Source organism: Hyla sarda, chromosome 7, assembly GCF_029499605.1.
Source record: "Hyla sarda isolate aHylSar1 chromosome 7, aHylSar1.hap1, whole genome shotgun sequence".
Classification (NCBI taxonomy): domain Eukaryota; kingdom Metazoa; phylum Chordata; class Amphibia; order Anura; family Hylidae; genus Hyla; species Hyla sarda.
Window position 1 is genome coordinate 78,599,839 of NC_079195.1, and position 17,627 is coordinate 78,617,465.

At 43.2% G+C, this 17,627-nt stretch overlaps 1 protein-coding gene and 1 pseudogene across 2 annotated transcripts in view; both read right to left on the reverse strand.

The window, feature by feature from the left end:
• Window positions 1-17,627, reverse strand: part of PLPP4 (phospholipid phosphatase 4) — a 216,043-nt gene that overhangs the window by 154,842 nt on the left and 43,574 nt on the right. The gene's annotated exons all lie outside the window — the stretch shown is intronic.
• LOC130283657 (U6 spliceosomal RNA) lies at window positions 6,820-6,933 on the reverse strand (annotated as a pseudogene).

Below are 17,627 nucleotides of genomic sequence, written 5' to 3' on the forward strand. Positions count from 1 at the left end.
TATCAAAAGACAGCAAGGTCCTTACTTAGCTCTAGCATTGCTTATATATATATTCTCCTTCTTGGAGGCTATAATGTGTAGAGAAATCTATTCTTGCAGTGGAGAAAAAAGAGGGTTTAGGATTTACTTAGCTTTCTACTGCCATGACTGGTGGTGGACAGGGAACTGAACGAAAAACACTAAACAGATTAGAACATAGAACACAGTTCACACTGGACACTGAACAAACTAGACTAAGAACCAGATGAGTCTGAACAGACTCCACAAAAGCCAAACTCCTAAACATGGAGGAATACACATCATTATACCAAACAGGAATAATACAAAACCAAACTCCAAACATGTAGGAAAACTGATCAGGATACCACACAGGAATAATACAAAACCAAACTCCAAATATGGAGGAATACAGATCAGGATACCAAACAGAGAGAACAGACACAAGCAAGAATCACAGTACATCACAAAGCTAGAGTCTGAATAGACACCAAAACAGAAAAATACAAAAACACATAAACGGACATTACACCTACAGGAATAGTGACATATGGCCTATGTGTAGTTGGCACGGCTAACTTTAGAAATACCTAGGCTCACTAAACTTTAGCCATCTCTGGTTAAGTAGGGCTAAGGGACAGATATGTGCACCTGGCAAAGACCAGGTCTCAACTAGAAAAGACTACAGTCCACCTTTTTCCCCAAGAAAGGGGAGGGTGGAGTTTGGATCTACTCCTGTAGCCATTGGCTAGGAGTCTGCATGCGACTAAATGAACCATTCAGCTGTACAATGTGATGCAATGTACATGAAAACATTAAAGGGGTATTCCAGGAATTTATTTTATTTGACTATGCTACAGGGGCTTTAAAGTTAGTGAAGTTCATAATATAGTGTCTGTACTTGTGTGTGACAGTTTTCTCACAATTCTTCTGTGATTTCCCCCCCAATATTTATTTTTAACAGCATACAAAATGACTGTTGTCTCAGATTTTTCCCAGGTAGCAATGCGGCCGAGACCTGACTCACTAGTCAGCTGATGACAGGGAGCCTGTCTGCTTCAATGGGTGGAGGGATCGCTTGATGGGCGAGAGATCAATCTGCAACTGATGCAACAGCTGTAGGCACCCTGATTGAAAACCACAGGTCTTTTGAATGGATGCAGCTCATTTATGATTCAATGGGTTTGGTGGCTGATGTGTGGGAGGGAGTAAAATGAAATATGGGATTTGTAGGCAAAAGAAGAAAACTTAAAAGGAAATACCAGTTCACAAAAAGCTAGCCACAGTGTTATGGTAATCTCACAATTTAGCCATTTAGTCCCAAGGCAAGCGCAGATCCTTCCTAAGCATGTACATTACTGTCTGCCAGGTACATACTAAAATCACTGTATGGTGGATAACCCCTATAACCTTGCACACTTTAAACCTCAGGAAATACAGTTACTTCCGCACATGAAATACACAAGTTAAATTCAGTTTACTTTTTATAATCTCAGCCACCTGACTACTCCACTGTGTAGTAGCTGGAAAAGCTGTGCTTGGCCACCATAAACGCTTGGCTCTTCAAGTCATTTATGGCTAGGATGGAGTCAAAGGTCGCATTAATCTGTTAGGTTCAACGTCACTGCCTTCGCTTTTTAATTGAAAATTGGGTTTATCGCGAAAAATAACAATGTTCTACCACAATAAAAACTCTGCATTAAAAATAAAAATGAATTTGCTGGTATTAGTAATGACTTTCATGAGAAATGAAATTACAAATTGAATTACTTTATTTGAGGTATAATCGAGATTGCTAGAATTAAATACCATATAATATAATCAGTTTCAGACAAAGGACACAGAGCAGACTGCAGGCCGCACACAAGTAATGCAAAGCAGTGGTCAGCCAAAGCCAAACTAGATTCTTATATTTACTATATATTTACTAAAAATTGGGTCTGCTTTGGTGTGACCACAGCATTGCCTTACAACCGCTGAAAGTGCTGAGCCGTTCTGACACAGCAGAGAATTTCTTCTCTGTTCTCTGTGTCTGTGACTCATAGAAACTCAGACATCCCTCCCCCTCTGTTTCATAGCGACTAAGACATCCCTCCCCCTCCGTCTCATAGATACTAAGACAGCCCCCCTATTTCTTATAAAAAATAAGGCTGGGTTCACATCACGTTTTCCCCCATGCAGGAGCACTAACAGCAGGGGGGAGCTAAAAACTTGCGCTCCCGTATCCCTGCGTATGCAGTCCCATATGTAATTCATTTCAATGAGCCAACCGGAGTGAACCGGTTGGCTCATTTTTCCCCGTATGCGGTTTTCTACCAGACCTAAAAACGAGTTGACTACGGTTTTAGGTACGGTAGAAAACCGCATACGGGGAAAAAATGAGCCGACCAGTTCACATATGGGACTGCATATGCAGGGATACAGGAGCGCAAGTTTTTAGCTCCCCCCTGCCGTATGCGTCCCCGTATGGGAAATACGTGATGTGAACCCAACTTAAGACAGCCTCCCTCTGCTTCATAGCTACGAAGAAATCCCTCCCTCTCTGTCTTATAGTAACTAAAACAGCCCTCCCCTTTGTTTCATAGGTACTAAACTGAGCCACACAGCCAGCGACCTTCATCCAATTGTACCTGTACAACACAGAGAACAGGTAGAGAGCCCTCCTCTATGTTGGAATGGAAGAGACACAGGAGTCATGAGATCTGCAGGATGGGCATTAAAATAGAAAAACCAGAGGCAGCTTTGAAAACTAAACTGTTCGGGTCCATTCACATCACAATTTTTAATGGAAAACTGTCAGATATATTTTCTCCCGGAGGGGGATGAATATTCATAAGCGGCATTGATGTCAGTGCCAGTTAACCTGCAGAAGTCCCGCCCATGCCAGTTACAGCAAGATATACACATTGCGGGCAAACGGCCGGGCGGATCCGGGTAAGGTAGGGCTCATTTTAATCAGTGTCTCCCGCACTATCCACCTGTACTGTAGATAGTGCGGGAGAAAATATCTGACAGTTTTCCTTTAAGGTCCACAATTTTATTCCTACAAATCGTACAGAATTGCATATCTATATATATATACTTTGCCCTCTATTAATCATGTCAAACTCGATTTTGTCCAGACTGAAAATTTGATCTTAAACTTATTTGATTTTCATATCATTATTGTAATTATGTAAATCATATTGAATCATATTAGTGTATGATTTCATAGGATTAATTGTATACGTTTTTTGTTTACAAATGTGCAGTAGCTTAAATATATCCACATAAATCATATATGATTTATTTTTATAAAATCAGACAGAAACTGGTAAAATTGGACTACCATTTGTCAGAATGAATAAGCAACTTTTTCTGTTGTAGAAAACCCTGTAAGCTTTTGAAAAATGAAATTAAATGAAACAATCCAATTTTTTTAAAGAATAAAAAAGACCACTTAAAAAAAGAGCTCAGGTGTAAATGTTACAGATGTACTCATGTAAATATAGTGCAGGATATTGTAAATCAAGTTTGAGACAACTGTTACCAGAAAGTTGAACAGATTTGTAAATTACTTCTATTAAAAAATCTTAATCCTTCCGATACTTATTAGCTGTTGAATACTACAGAGGAAATTATTTTCTTTTTGGAACACAGTGCTCTCTGCTAACATCACGAGCACAGTGCTCTCTGCTGACATATCTGTCCATTTTAGTAACTGTCCAGAGCAGCATATGTTTGCTATGGGGATTTTCTTCTACTAAGGACAGTTCTTAAAATGGACAGAGATGTCAGCAGAGAGCACTGTGCTCGTGATTCAGCAGAGAGCTCTGTATTCCAAAAATAAAAGAATTTCCTCTGTAGTATTGAGCAGCTGTACTGGAAGGATTGAGATTTTTTAATAGAAGTCATTTACAAATTTGTTTAACTTTCTGGCACCAGTTGATTTAAAAAAAAAAAAAAAAAAGTTTTCCACCGGAGTACCCCTTTAACAAAGAAAAATACAAGCAAGTATTCTTTAGACTATATAATAGTAACATTGATAGCATGGGGCTGTTTTCCAATGTACAATCATTAGAGCTTGTGCAAACAATCTAAGACTAAATTGTTCATAGGGTCTAGTCATTACTTAGAGAAATTGGAGATCAAGGAAGCATATAATATTGCCTGAGGAAGACTGGAGCCAACAGTTCCATATTTTTTAAAGATTTCTACGATGGTCTCTGTGGTGCTATAGCCAGTTCTTCTGAGGAAGTGAAGAATTCACCAGGTCACCAGACAAGACAACAAACCAGGAATAGACCAACACATAGAACAAGAAAAATAAATAATGGGAACAAACCAGGATCTGGAACCAGTAGCAAAATAGCTGAGATTAAAGGGGTAATCCACTGCCCAGTGTTCGGAACTAAATGTTCCACACGCTGTTTTTGCGCTGCGGGGGTGGTCACGCCCCTCATGATGTCACAGTCACACACCCTCAATGCAAAGTCTATGGCAGGGTGAGTGGCAACACGCCCCCTCCCATAGACTTGCATTGAGGTGGTGTGGCCATGACATCATGGACATGACATCACGAGGGGCGAATGCTGTACAGTGGTTACACTTTAAGGGCAAGAGCAGGAACATTTTTGCAGTACATAAATGTTACAAGGAACAGAGCCAACAGTTGTCACCAGGAGAGCAAAAAAAAACCCTGGCTCAGCTAATCACTGGCTGCAGCGGTGTCCAACCTTGAACACTGATTGTCCGAGCCTGCAGATCCTGCAGCAGGCCACTCATTTGGAAGCAGGAAGAAGAGAGAAAACAGGTGGATTGGACAGAGCCAAACCGTAGCTGCGGGGGATCAGTGGTGGAGCAGGGCAAGATAATAATTTTTTTTTCTAATTTCCTCCCATCCCAGTAGCATCTTAGATTTTGAAAAACATTAGATAATCTCTTTAAATGCCTCTTGCTCTCATATTACTATATATTCATTCCATTACATTAAATGTAAATGTGGTGAGGGTGCGAGGAAAGGACAGACGGCATTAACCCCTTGTGTTCATGACGCCAGGGCATGGTTATCCTTTACACCACAAGAGGTATGGCCGCTGGTTCCTGGGCCAGGCACGGGCCAAATAATCACTCTGATGCAAGGTTACGGAACAATGGCAGCTTTACTGAGGCAGACCGATGGTATAGTCTTTACAGCTCAGTTAGGCCCAAAGAGATGACCAGTGACTTTAGAAGACTTGAGGGCTCGCTGGGACTTGTATTGTACTTGGACTGAATTGCAATCCCACACTGACTTTAGCAGACTTGATAGACTTGACTATGACTGACTAAACTTCTCCCCTGTGGTTGCTTACCAGGTTTTGACTTTCACCTGAATGGGTACACGGTTGATGGTGTTAGCGTGGTTAGGCGTAGCTCTCCCTCAGGACACCAGACACTCTCAGGTCTTGACTGTACTGCTCCTCGGTATGCATAGAACTGACCTAACTAGCTCCTCCCTAGTATTTAAGAGAGCAATTTGGAGGAGTCCTATGAGGTCACCACACAAGTCACCTGGCCGCTGACACCTTCCCTGGTTACATGACTTGGTAACAACATTTAAATGCACATTAACCTCAGAAAGACAAATTAATAAATAACATAATGCACTGTTAACCATTTAGGGTCTGTAGAATGGAGGTGGACCAAGGGGGCACTGAAATAGAGTCAGTCACACAGGACGGAAAAGGGTACAGGAGGGTAAATCCTGTACTGGGCAACCACATAAAAAAAAAAGCTTTATCTCCAGGCTTTTCATATAGAGCTGCCAGTTTTCATAATTTTTCTTAATTACTTTTATCAACCTAATAATAATTTGTTTATTTTTTTAATTTAAAGATAGGTCCAGGCATTAAGAACAAGAGCTATAAACCTGCCTATCTGCTTAATTCATGAGTAAAAGCTTGAATAAGCAGTCATGAGATAAAAGGGAACAGTGCTTGAAGGATCAGTGCAGTGCCATTGTTCATAATCTCAATGCCTGGACTACACTAGACATGATCTGATACAATGACACAAAAGTACAAATTTACAAAGGAGCAGCACTGGCCTTTCAGGCATGGTTCCTGAGAGCTCAGCTTAGATAATAATTTTATTGTGAAGCATATTTCAAGATTGGAACAACTTAACTGTTTAGCGGTGGTATAGAAGCTCTTTAACCCCTTATGGAATCGGCCAATTTTTGTCATTGCACCTTCAATTTTTTTTCCTTCTCTCCTTTTTATAGACCTCATAACTCTGTGTACAGTCACCAGACCGCCCATGTTTACGTACACTAGGCACCCCTGTATACCGACTTCAGACCAGACCTTTATATCAAACCCCAACCCAAACTACCCCTTTACTGACCTCAGACCATACATTCAATACTCACTTTTCCCTATTCCTGTACTTGGGTGCTGCTCTGTGTCAGAGCAATTGGGAAAATTTATTAAAACCTGTGCAGAGGAAAAGTGGTGCAGTTGCCCATAGCAACCAATCAGATCGCTTGGTTAACTTTTAAAGAGGTGAAAAATTCAACAGGCTTAGTTGCTATGGGCAACTGGTCAACTTTTCCTCTACACAGGTTTTGATAAATCTCCCACAATGTCTTTGACATTATCTGGAAGTGGAGGATAAAGCAGGAAGGATTTGAAGATGTTGTAGATGTCATTTTAAATGTTTATTGCATATTTCCGTTATGTTTAAAGGGTCCCTCCTATTTTATTCAAAGAAACTTTGAGTTTTTACAGGGGTGCAGCTAAAGGGTCATAGAGGTAGCAGTAACACTTGGTGCCATGGTAAATGGCAGGGGTAAATTTTTTCAAATTTTTATTATGGAACACCACAAATTTGTGTGTCATCCTTGCACAGGGGCCATGCTAATCTACTCTGCATTGTTCCAATTTATTTTATTTTTTTGTATATGTGCTGTCAAAACTAGAACAGGGGTGCAATTTTAAACTTTTTTGAAACCCATGAGCTACAAGTTAGACCACTGTTACAGACACAAGTTTTGTATTGTTTTAGCATTCCAAGAGGACAATATCTTCTCTGTGAAAAATAGTGTTACACACAAGAAAATATGCTATACTATGTGGCAAAAGTTAAATATCCCTGCCAGACCATTGGAGTTGAAATATTTAAAGGTGTACTCTGCCCCTAGACATCTTATCCCCTATGCACCGGATGTCTGGGGTGCCACAGCCAAGATCGCGAGGGGTCCCCAGCTGCTATCCTTTGGATAGAGGATAAGATGTCTAGGGGCGGAGTCCGTGGGGTAACAATAAAGTTGGGGGCCCCCCCCTGCAAGACCTGCTGGGGAGGCCCCTAAGCTCCTCCCCCACAAGGTATGCCACACCTATTCCAATGTACACCACCCATACCAAATTACTCCACCCATACTGATATGCACAACCCATAGGCATTTTTTATGTATGAAGAGCATTTGTAAGTAATACTTACATTTGTTTTTTTTAAATGTCACTGTAGTGTACAATATATAGCGTAGATAAAATAATATAATTACCTATGTGTTACAACCTAAGTAAATAAATAAGGCTGGGTCCACACTACGTTTTGTCCCATACGGGAGCGCATACGGCAGGAGGGAGCTAAAACCTCGCGCTCCCGTATGTGACCGTATGCGCTCCCGTATGTCATTCACTTCAATGAGCCGACCGGAGTGAAACGTTCGGTCCGGTCGGCTCATTTTTGCGCCGTATGCGCTTTTACAACCGGACCTAAAACCGTGGTCACAGACTGCACCCTCTGAATATAATTCTGCCACACACTGCACCTTCTGAATATAATTCTGCCCCACACTGCACCCTCTCAATATAATAATATCCCTCACTGCACCCTCTGAAAATAATACTACTATACACTGTGCACTTTACATATAATACTACTACACACTGCTAACTCTGCATATAAAACTAACACATACTGGCACTTTATCTTTCTTCCTGACACCAACCTCAGCGCAGCTCGCCTCTGCCCACTGACGTCATTCAATGCGGCTGGTGAATACTACCACACACTGTGGCCTCAGACTATAATACTACCATATACACACTGTGCCCTTTTAGCACAATATTACCACACACTGTTATGTCTGCATAGAGAACTAACACGCACTGGCACTCTGTCTTCATGTCGCGGGGTTTGGTCAGCTCCTCTGAACTACTGCAGATTTTTAGTTTAACTTTAGATGCCATGATCAGCATTGATCATGAGGTCTAAAGGGTTGCCACAATGACTGGCAGCGGCGGGATCTCCACTGCCTGCCGTAAGCAGTGAGTGTCTGGCTACTGATGGTAGCCGACACTTACTACTCTGAAACATGCGCAGCTTCTAAGCTCGCTTCAAAGCCACTTAAGGCATCGGGGGGGTACAGACAACACCCTTGGTCTTTAAAGAGTAGCTCCCACCATCTTAAAAAAAAAATTCTGTCCCTACCTATTGCTAATCTATCCCTAACCCCCTCCCTGCCTTTTAAAAATAGTTTCCTACCTATAAATGTATTTTCCTCTGCTGCCGGCTGTAGCTCTGCCGGAAGCCGACTTCCCCAGCAGGCGCAACGTCACTGACGCCTGCTGGATGCCGACTTCCACCCTCACCTCATCTATGCTGCGCTCCTGTTGGGAGCACGCATACATGAGCGACCAATAGCATGGCAGGCTGCTCCGGGGTCTCCTCCTCCCTGTTGAGCAGATCATGTGCTACCCAGGGAGGAGGAGTATAGGAGCATCGCCGTCCTGCCAAGCAAGGTATCCTTGCTGGGGGTGGGGACAGGCTGCGCATGAGGCCAGTGAGCCAATGCGCGCAGCCCTGGCGTTCGCAGCGCTCGCTTCTGCCTGTTTGATTGACAGGCAGGGAGTGAGCGTAGGCTGACTGGCTGACTGAATTAGGACCGATTGACCGATTGGAGGGAGAACCCTAGTGGCTGGTTTTCAAATGTAAAATAAAATATTTTAAACAAAAAATTAATAATGGATATATATTAGAGATATATTGTAGTACATAAGTTCTACAAAATATCCAAAAAAAAGTTTGGTGGCAGTGCCCATTTAAGTATAAGGGAATGAGGGCGTACCTGTACGCCCTGCGTTCTTAAGAGATTAACACACACACACATTAACCCCTTCCATATTAAAAGTTTAAATCAGACCCTTTTTTCCAAATTCCATATAAAAATAAACAAATTTGATATTGCCGTGTGCGTAATTGTCCGATCTCTTAATATATTACATTATTCATCCCGTACGGTGAATGGCGTACACGTTACAAAAATACCAAACCCTAGAATTGATTTTTTTTTAAATCACATCATACCCCAGAAAAAAATGTATTAAAAACAATCAAAAAGTCCAATCTACCGTATATACTCGAGTATTAGCCGTTCCGAATATAAGCCGAGGCCCCTAATTTCACCCCAAAAACTCAGGAAAACCTATTGACTCGAGTATAAGCCTAGGGTGGAAAATACATAATTCCCCCCCCCCCCGGTCATCATCCAGACCCCCCTCATCCCCCATCATACAGATCCCCCTTGCCCCCCATATCATTATCCAGATCACCCTCACCCCTCCTGTCATCATCCAGACCCCCCTCATCCCCCCCAACATGCAGATCCCCTTGCCCCCCATATCATTATCCAGATCCCCCTCATCCCTCCTGTCATCATCCAGACCCCCCTCATCCCCCCCAACATACATCCCCGTATGTGTAAAAATAAAAATGTTATAGAGGTCAGAAGATGACATTTTTAAACATACTAATTTAGGTGCGTGTAGTAGCTATAATTTTTTTGAGTAGTGAAATAAAATAAAACTTTTGCAGACGCCTTTTTTTTTCTGTTATCAGCACGAACACTGTTGTCCACAATTACTGGCGGGTCCCAGGCTGCTGATAGCAGCCAGGGCCTGCCATGCATGATGCGAGCACCGGTCCGATGCTCACATCATGTTCAGGACGTAAATGTACGTCCTGATGAATTAAGTACCAGGATACCAGGACATACATTTATGGCCTGTGTCGTTAAGGGGTTAAACCAGTGGTCTCCAAAACTGAACCTCCCAGGTTTTGCCAAACTACAACTCCCAGCATGCCTAGGCAGCCAAGGGCTGTCCAGGCATGCTGGGAGTTGTAGTTTTGCAACACTAGTAGGTCCTCAGTTTGCAGACCACTGCTTTAAAGAAAAAGAAAAAAAAAGCAGCAGCTTTTCTTGTAGACCCAGTTTTTGAATTTTTACAAGGGGTAAAAGGAGAGAAATCCCCCCAAAATGTGTAACTCAATTTCTCTTAAGTAAGGAAATACCACTTCATATGTGTATGTCAAGTGTTCTGCAGGCGCAGTAGAGGGCTCAGAAGGGAAGGAGCGACAATGGGATTTTGGAGAGTTTTAAAAAAATGTTTTTTGGGAGGCATGTCACATTTAGGAAGCCCCTATGATGCCAGAAAAGCAATACTATTTTGGAAATTACACCCCTCATGGAACGTAACAAGGGGTCCAGTGAGCCTTAACATCTCACAGGTATTTGACGACTTTTCGTTAAATTCTGATGTTTAAATTCATTTTTTTTCACTAAAATGCTGGTTTTCCCCCCCATAGTTTACATTTTTACAAGGGGTAATAGGAGAAAATGCCCCCCAAAATTTGTAACCCCATTTCTTCTGAGTATGTAAATATGTGGATGTAAAGTGCTCTGCGGGCAAACTACAATGCTCAGAAGAGAAGGAGCGCCATTGAGCTTTTGGAGAGAGAATTTGGTTGGAATTGAAGTCCGTGGCCATGTGCATTTACAAAGCCCCCGTGCTGTCAGAACAGTGGACCACCCACATCTGACCCCATTTTGGAAACTACACCCCTCACAGAATTTAATAAGGGGTGCAGTGAGCATTTACACCCCACTGGCGTTTGACAGATCTTTGGAACAATGGGCTGTGCAAATGAAAAATTTTATTTTTCATTTTCATGGACCACTGTTACAAAAATCTGTTAGACACCTGTGGGGTGTAAATGCTCACTGTACCCCTTATTGCATTACGTGAGAGGTGTAGTTTCCAAATTGGGGTCACATGTCCCCCCACATGTGACCCCCTTTTGGAAACTACACCCCCCCCCGGTCCACTGTTCTAGCACCATGGGGGCTTTGTAAACACACATGGCCTTCAATTTCGGACACATTCTCTCTCCAAAAGCCCAATGGCGCTCCTTCTCTTCTGAGCATTGTAGTGCGCCCGCAGAGCACTTTATTTCCATTTCCAAATTTTGGGGGGCCTTTTTCCTATTTTCCCTCATTTCCACATTCAACTGTAACGAAAATTCGTCAAAACACCTGTGGGGTGTTAAGGCTCACTATACCCCTTGTTACGTTCCATGAGGGGTGTAATTTCCAAAATGGGGTCACATGTGGGTATTTATTGTTTTGTGTGTTATGTTCAGCGCCTCCCACACTTCCCTGCCAGATCTTTGTTGCCCTAGTACCTGAGAGAAAGTGTTTCTGAGTATTACCTTGCCGTGTATCATACCCTTTGTTCTGTGACCTGACCTTGCTCCTTTGCCGCCTGCCTACTGACCACCTGCTACGTTCCTAACTATGCTACTGTGCCACCTGCTCTGACCTTCTGCTATCCTGACCACGAGTTGCCGTTTCCTACCTGTGCCTCAAATTTCCTCAGCCGCCTGTGTGGTTGAGCTGTGACAGGGGTAGCGACCTGGATGCCGCCTGCCGCAGCAGGTCCATCCCACTTTGCGGCGGGCTCTGGTGAAAACCAGCGGCACCTTGGACTCCACTCCCTGGTATGGTCCGTGTTATCTGCCACACAGGTCCAGTGGATCCACTACCACCGGTGTTCCTGTCTACTGAAACATGAATGTTACATTGCATTTATGTCAGAACCGCTGTAAAATCAGCCACTCCTGTGCAAATCACCAATTTTGAACTCAAATGAACATGGTGCGCTCTCACTTCTGAGCCATGTTGTGCGCCCGCAGAGCACTTTGCGTCCACATATGGGGTATTTCCGTACTCAGGAGAAATTATGTTACAAATTTTGTGGGTCTTTTGTCCTTTTACCGCTTGTGAAAATTAAAAACTGTGTAAGGGTATGTGTATATGTAGTGATTACTTTTTACTTTGTGTAGGTGTAGTGTTTTTAGGGTACATTCACATGGGCCGGGGTTTACAGTGAATGTCTCACTGGGAGTTTGAGCTGCGGCTGAAAATTTGCCGCATCTCAAACTTGAAGCAGAAAACTAACGGTAAACTTCCTCCCGTGTGAATGTACCCTGTACATTCCCATGGGGGGCAAACCTCCAGCTGTTGCAAAACTACAACTCCCAGCATGCACTGACAGGCCATACATGCTGGGAGTTATAGTTTTGCAACAGCTGGAGGCAGATTGGTCGTGAAACACTGTTTGTTACTTAACTCAGTGTTTCGCAACCAGTGTGCCTCCAGCTGTTGCAAAGCTAGAAATCCCAGCATGTATGGTCTCTCAGTGCATACTGAGAGTTGTATTTTTGCAACAGCTGGAGGCACACTGGTTAGGATATAAACTCTGTTTCACAACCAGTGTACCTTCAGCTGTTGCAAAACTGCAACTCTCAGCATGCACTGACAGCTGAAGGGCATGCTGAGAGTTGTAGTCTTGCAACAGCTGGAGGCACACTGCTGCAAGTCCCAGCATGCCCTTCGGCTCTCCGTGCATGCTGGGAGTAGCTTTCATAGAAAAAATGCGCCTCCAGCTGTTGCATAACTACAACCCCCAGCATGCACAGACTACTGGGAGTTGTAGTTGGAACTCCAGCTGTTGCAAAATTACAACCTCCAGCATGCCCTTTGGCTGTGCATGCTGAGAGTTGTTGCTAAGCAGCAGCAGGAAGTGAACAGGCCACACCTCCTGCTGTATCCTGCCACCTGCACCGCCAGGATTGCCCCTGCTGCTGCCACCGATCCTGCTGCTCCTGTCCGCCGCCGCTCCTGAGGGGATCCCCGCTGAGCCAGGCAAAGGTATGAGATCCTCGCCGGCCCTGATCCCCGCCCCAATCAATACCCAGCAGGGTAGTGATTGGTCGGTTATTCCGACTGATCAATTATGTGATTGTGAGATGGCACCAGTGCCACCTCACTCCTGCTGGGGGAGGGTGAATGGGGCTGTCTCGAACAGCCCCATTCACCCTTTTTTTCCTGGTCACCAGAGACCCGATTGACCCGGAATCGCCGCAAATTGCCAGTCTGGTGCCGGTCGCTGACATGGGGACCCCCCCCCAGGGGTTTGCACGAGGTGCCTACTGAATGATATCAGCAGGTATCCCAGTCCAGTCCCTGTCCGGTTAGCGGAGGGGACCAGAATTTCCATGGGCATACAGGTACACCCTTGGTCCTTAAGTACCAGGACGTCAGGGCGTACCCGTACGCCCGTGGTCCTTAAGGGGTTAATCCATATCTTCCACTACATTGCATTTCTGCTCAGAACAAAACAGATTTGTTTAGTTACAGGATAGCTAGATGGATTTCAGAAAAAGGATTATCCATCTGTTAAGGTGAGCTTGTCATGCACAAGAAACGGATAGCTAGCAGCTCCTAATGAAACTGAACAAAAGTCTAGAATGAATGTGTCAGAGTCATATCTCTTTTCTCACCGACAATGGAAACACAATTAAATATGAATATCATTTCACCTGCAAGATAAGGTACCGGCAATGCTCCAGGCTCTGAGAGGATCAGTTTGGCAGAGAGAGGAATTCAACCCATGACTAACAGCAGCTTTTGTATCACTACAGAAAGAACAATGATGAATGTGCATTGCTGGTTATAAATCTACCTTGTCTCTACTATTTCAGTCATGAAGTCTCTAATAAAGGACATTTGTCATTGTTTTTAGAGCATGAGTTGGTACAATGTGTGTCACTATGGCACTCACTCATTAATATACACTCTGATATGGTTGTAGCATGGCTGGATTGGGATAGAGGTAATTTTTTAAGCAGGGGTCTCTTTTTCGAATACCTTTTACAAATCTTTTAATGGCTTTTATTTCAGGTGACACAGTGAACTGTATTTTTTATTTCAGTGATCGAGAAAAGTGGTGATCACAGACGAAACAGGTGTAGCAGAAGACTTTACAAAATTTAATGGTTTTAGTTCATACTTGTTGGTACAGGAGCTTGCTAGTTGCAATACTTTTAAGGTGGCACAGAACACTTACCGACACCTACACATTTCTGAAACTTAAAGAGGTTCACATAGCTCCTTACAAACCCAGTGCATCAGTAACCTCTCCTCATACCTCATGCCATTTAGTACTTCACTGTGTGTTAAATTGTCAGCACAGTGCAGACTGTTCACTCTTTCTTCAGCACTGTGTCATAGTATAGCAAAGAGAGTATGTACTTTGAGTGGCCAGAAAAGTAAGGGAAAGGAAGCCCATGTATATGTACTACTGGCAAACATCCCCCAATCTTTTGTCTCCCTACTGCTTCTAAGATGAGGGCTAAGAGAAGGACTGCTGGATCAGCAAATCACTGGCCACATAAGTGTTCCGTCTTAACCAGTGACTGGCTGAGCGGGCAGGTACCACAACAAGCACTCATCTGAGAAGTCTACGCTGCCATCTCTTCCTGTTGGCTGGAAGCTGTGGTCCTCTACTGCCAGCTACCATGAAAGCATACAGCACCCTTAAAGGACCGTAAAAGGAATGTATTGCCTAGATTATTATTTTCTACTGATTAGAGCCAAAACCTTTTTTTTCTAATCTGTTTCTACTTTCTGATTGTAATTTTCTAATTCAATTTTTTGTACATTTTTTACATTTAGAAATATGCATTACAGCAACCCCATAAACATAGGCAACATAAGACAAGAGCTGTCCAATTAACATAAATTGGAAAGATTTCAGAGTGTGCTTTGTGACCTTTGCTGAGCTCATTTCACTGGGAGGAGGAGGCTGAGATGTGAACACTGTTTATCTTCCTATCTATATACTGATTTCAGCTTTCACTGTACTTCCCTATCTGTGATGATAAGCAGGAGACTGCTGGAAACAGAACAGGAAGTCTCGGATTAATAATAAAGTGTGCCTGTCAACAAAAACATTTTATATAATGTAGATAATACCATAATCTATGTATATAAACTCAATGAGGGAGAATTATCAAAACCTGTGGAGAGTTGCCCAGTTGCTCATAGCAACCAATCAAATCGCTTCTTTCATTTTTCACAGGCCTTGTTAAGAATGAAAGAGGGGGTCTGATTGGTTGCTATGGGCAACTGGGCAACTTTGCCTCTCCACAGGTTTTGATAAATCTCCCCCAGTGTGTGTGTGTATGTGTGTGTGTGGATGTGTGTATGTTCCAGCATCACGTCCAAACCGCAACTTGGCACACATGTTAATAATATGTCAACAACAAACATAGGATAGGTAATTTAACCCTTACCCACCCCCATTTGCCAAGGTCATTTTTTTTTTTTTTTCAAATCCCATACAAGTCTATGGGAAATTTATGCATAACTTCCAAACAGTTGGAGATATTTCGATAATACTGGGTCACATGTTACTTATTTGTCAAATAAAACTATATAATAGTTAAATTAACCCCTAACAGTTCCAAAAGGAGGAGGAGAACTGGCACTCCTATATATAAAGGCAACTATGTTCTGTGTATGGCCCCTTGAGATGGCAGCGGCACTATATAAGCACTATATGGTGGTGCAAAGCCTTAGCAACAGATCCAAGTAATATGCACAATGGAAGGAAATAAAAAGGCTGCACTCATCAGACTTTTCTTCAGTGCTTTATTTGCAAGTTCTTTACAGGGGGATGCACGTAGAGCGGGTGCTTTCAGGAGGTGCATGCACTATTTCTCCTGTTACTATCTTCCGTCACAAATTAACGGCTGTTATTAATAACAGGTTATAACGGGTTTTAACAGCTATTAGAAAAATCCCATTGACTATAATGGGATTTTCTAACGGCTGTGTAGGATTTTGTAACTGCCATTTTACAGCCGATTTTCAGATGGAACTTCATACGGATCTTTAAAACTGAGTAATTTTGTGGTGTGAAAGAAGCCTAAAGCATTGAATTTAAGATGACTGGTACTCAGTTTTTTTTATTCTATATTGTCAATGAGGGCAACAATGGGCTCATTCACTTTGCCATATTAGGGTAAGGGGGTGTTCAGATTCAGCAGTATACTCACCTTACCATTGCCCTGCAGTTCCCCTGCTGACTATTTCCTGATAGCCTGCTGGTCTTTGATAATCCAGTTGCAGTGATGTCATGCAGGGATGTGGAAATCCTATCGCCCGACGCCCGGGACAAGTAGTTTTGGGCGCCGGGCAGGTGAATTGTTTATAGATTTAGCCCTGTATCGGGCTAGCAGGGACAGACCGACTTCTCCCTTATTTTTCTATACTGCCGGTGTGAGGCGCAGGAGCGGATGCAAGTCTGCACCTCACACCGGCGCTCAGAGTGTATGGAGGGGGCGGCGGCCCCCAGCTGACCGCTGAGCCCGAGGTCACACGTTCGCATTACATAATTGAGCAACGCCCCCTTATCTAATCATCCGGAGGATGGAGGACGCAGCTACACTTAACACAAGAAGACAGGGGGAGAGAAAGGATGTCCACAGCTCGGCACACTGCCCCTCCCCTCCCCCGCACACAGCTCTATCCCTCCCCCTCCCCCTGCTCTTTCTTCACAGGACCTAATCCACCACAGGGAGGCTGCATGTTTGCACGGGGAAAACACAGAGCAGGGGGAGGAGGGGGAGGAGGGGGGAGAGAGGACGTACTGCACTGCACGGGGAAAACACAGAGCAGGGGAGAGAGAGGAGTGGACGTCCGGTGTGAGGGGAGATTTTCAAACCCATGTAACCTCACACCGGCCGGGACTACAGCTCTGATGTCCACTCATGGCGGCTCAGGTGAGGAGGCAGAGAATGCAGGCGGCGACAGGAAGGGTGGTTGTATATGTAGGGTGTGAGTGGATGTGTGTGTATAATGTCTGTGTGTGGTGTGTATGTAATGTATAATGTGTGTATGATGTCTGTGTGTTATGTATATGTAATGTATAATGTGTGTATGATGTATATGTGTGATGTGTATGTAATGTATAATGTGTGTATGATGTCTGTGTGTTATGTATATGTAATGTATAATGTGTGTATGATGTCTGTGTGTGATGTGTATGTAATGTATGATGTGTGTATAATGTCTGTGTGTGGTGCGTATGTAATGTATAATGTGTGTATGATGTCTGTGTGTGATGTGTATGTAATGTATGATGTGTGTATAATGTATGTGTGTGATGTATATGTAATGTATAATGTGTATATGATGTCTGTCTGTGTGATGTGAATGTAATGTATGATGTGTGTATAATGTCTGTTTGTGATGTATATGTAATGTATAATGTGTGTATGATGTGTATGTAATGTATGATGTGTGTATAATGTCTGTGTGTGATGTATATGTAATGTATAATGTGTGTATGATGTCTGTGTGTGATGTGTATGTAATGTATGATGTGTGTATAATGTCTGTGTGTGATGTGTATGTAATGTATAATGTGTGTATGATGTCTGTCTGTGTGATGTGTATGTAATGTATAATGTGTGTATGA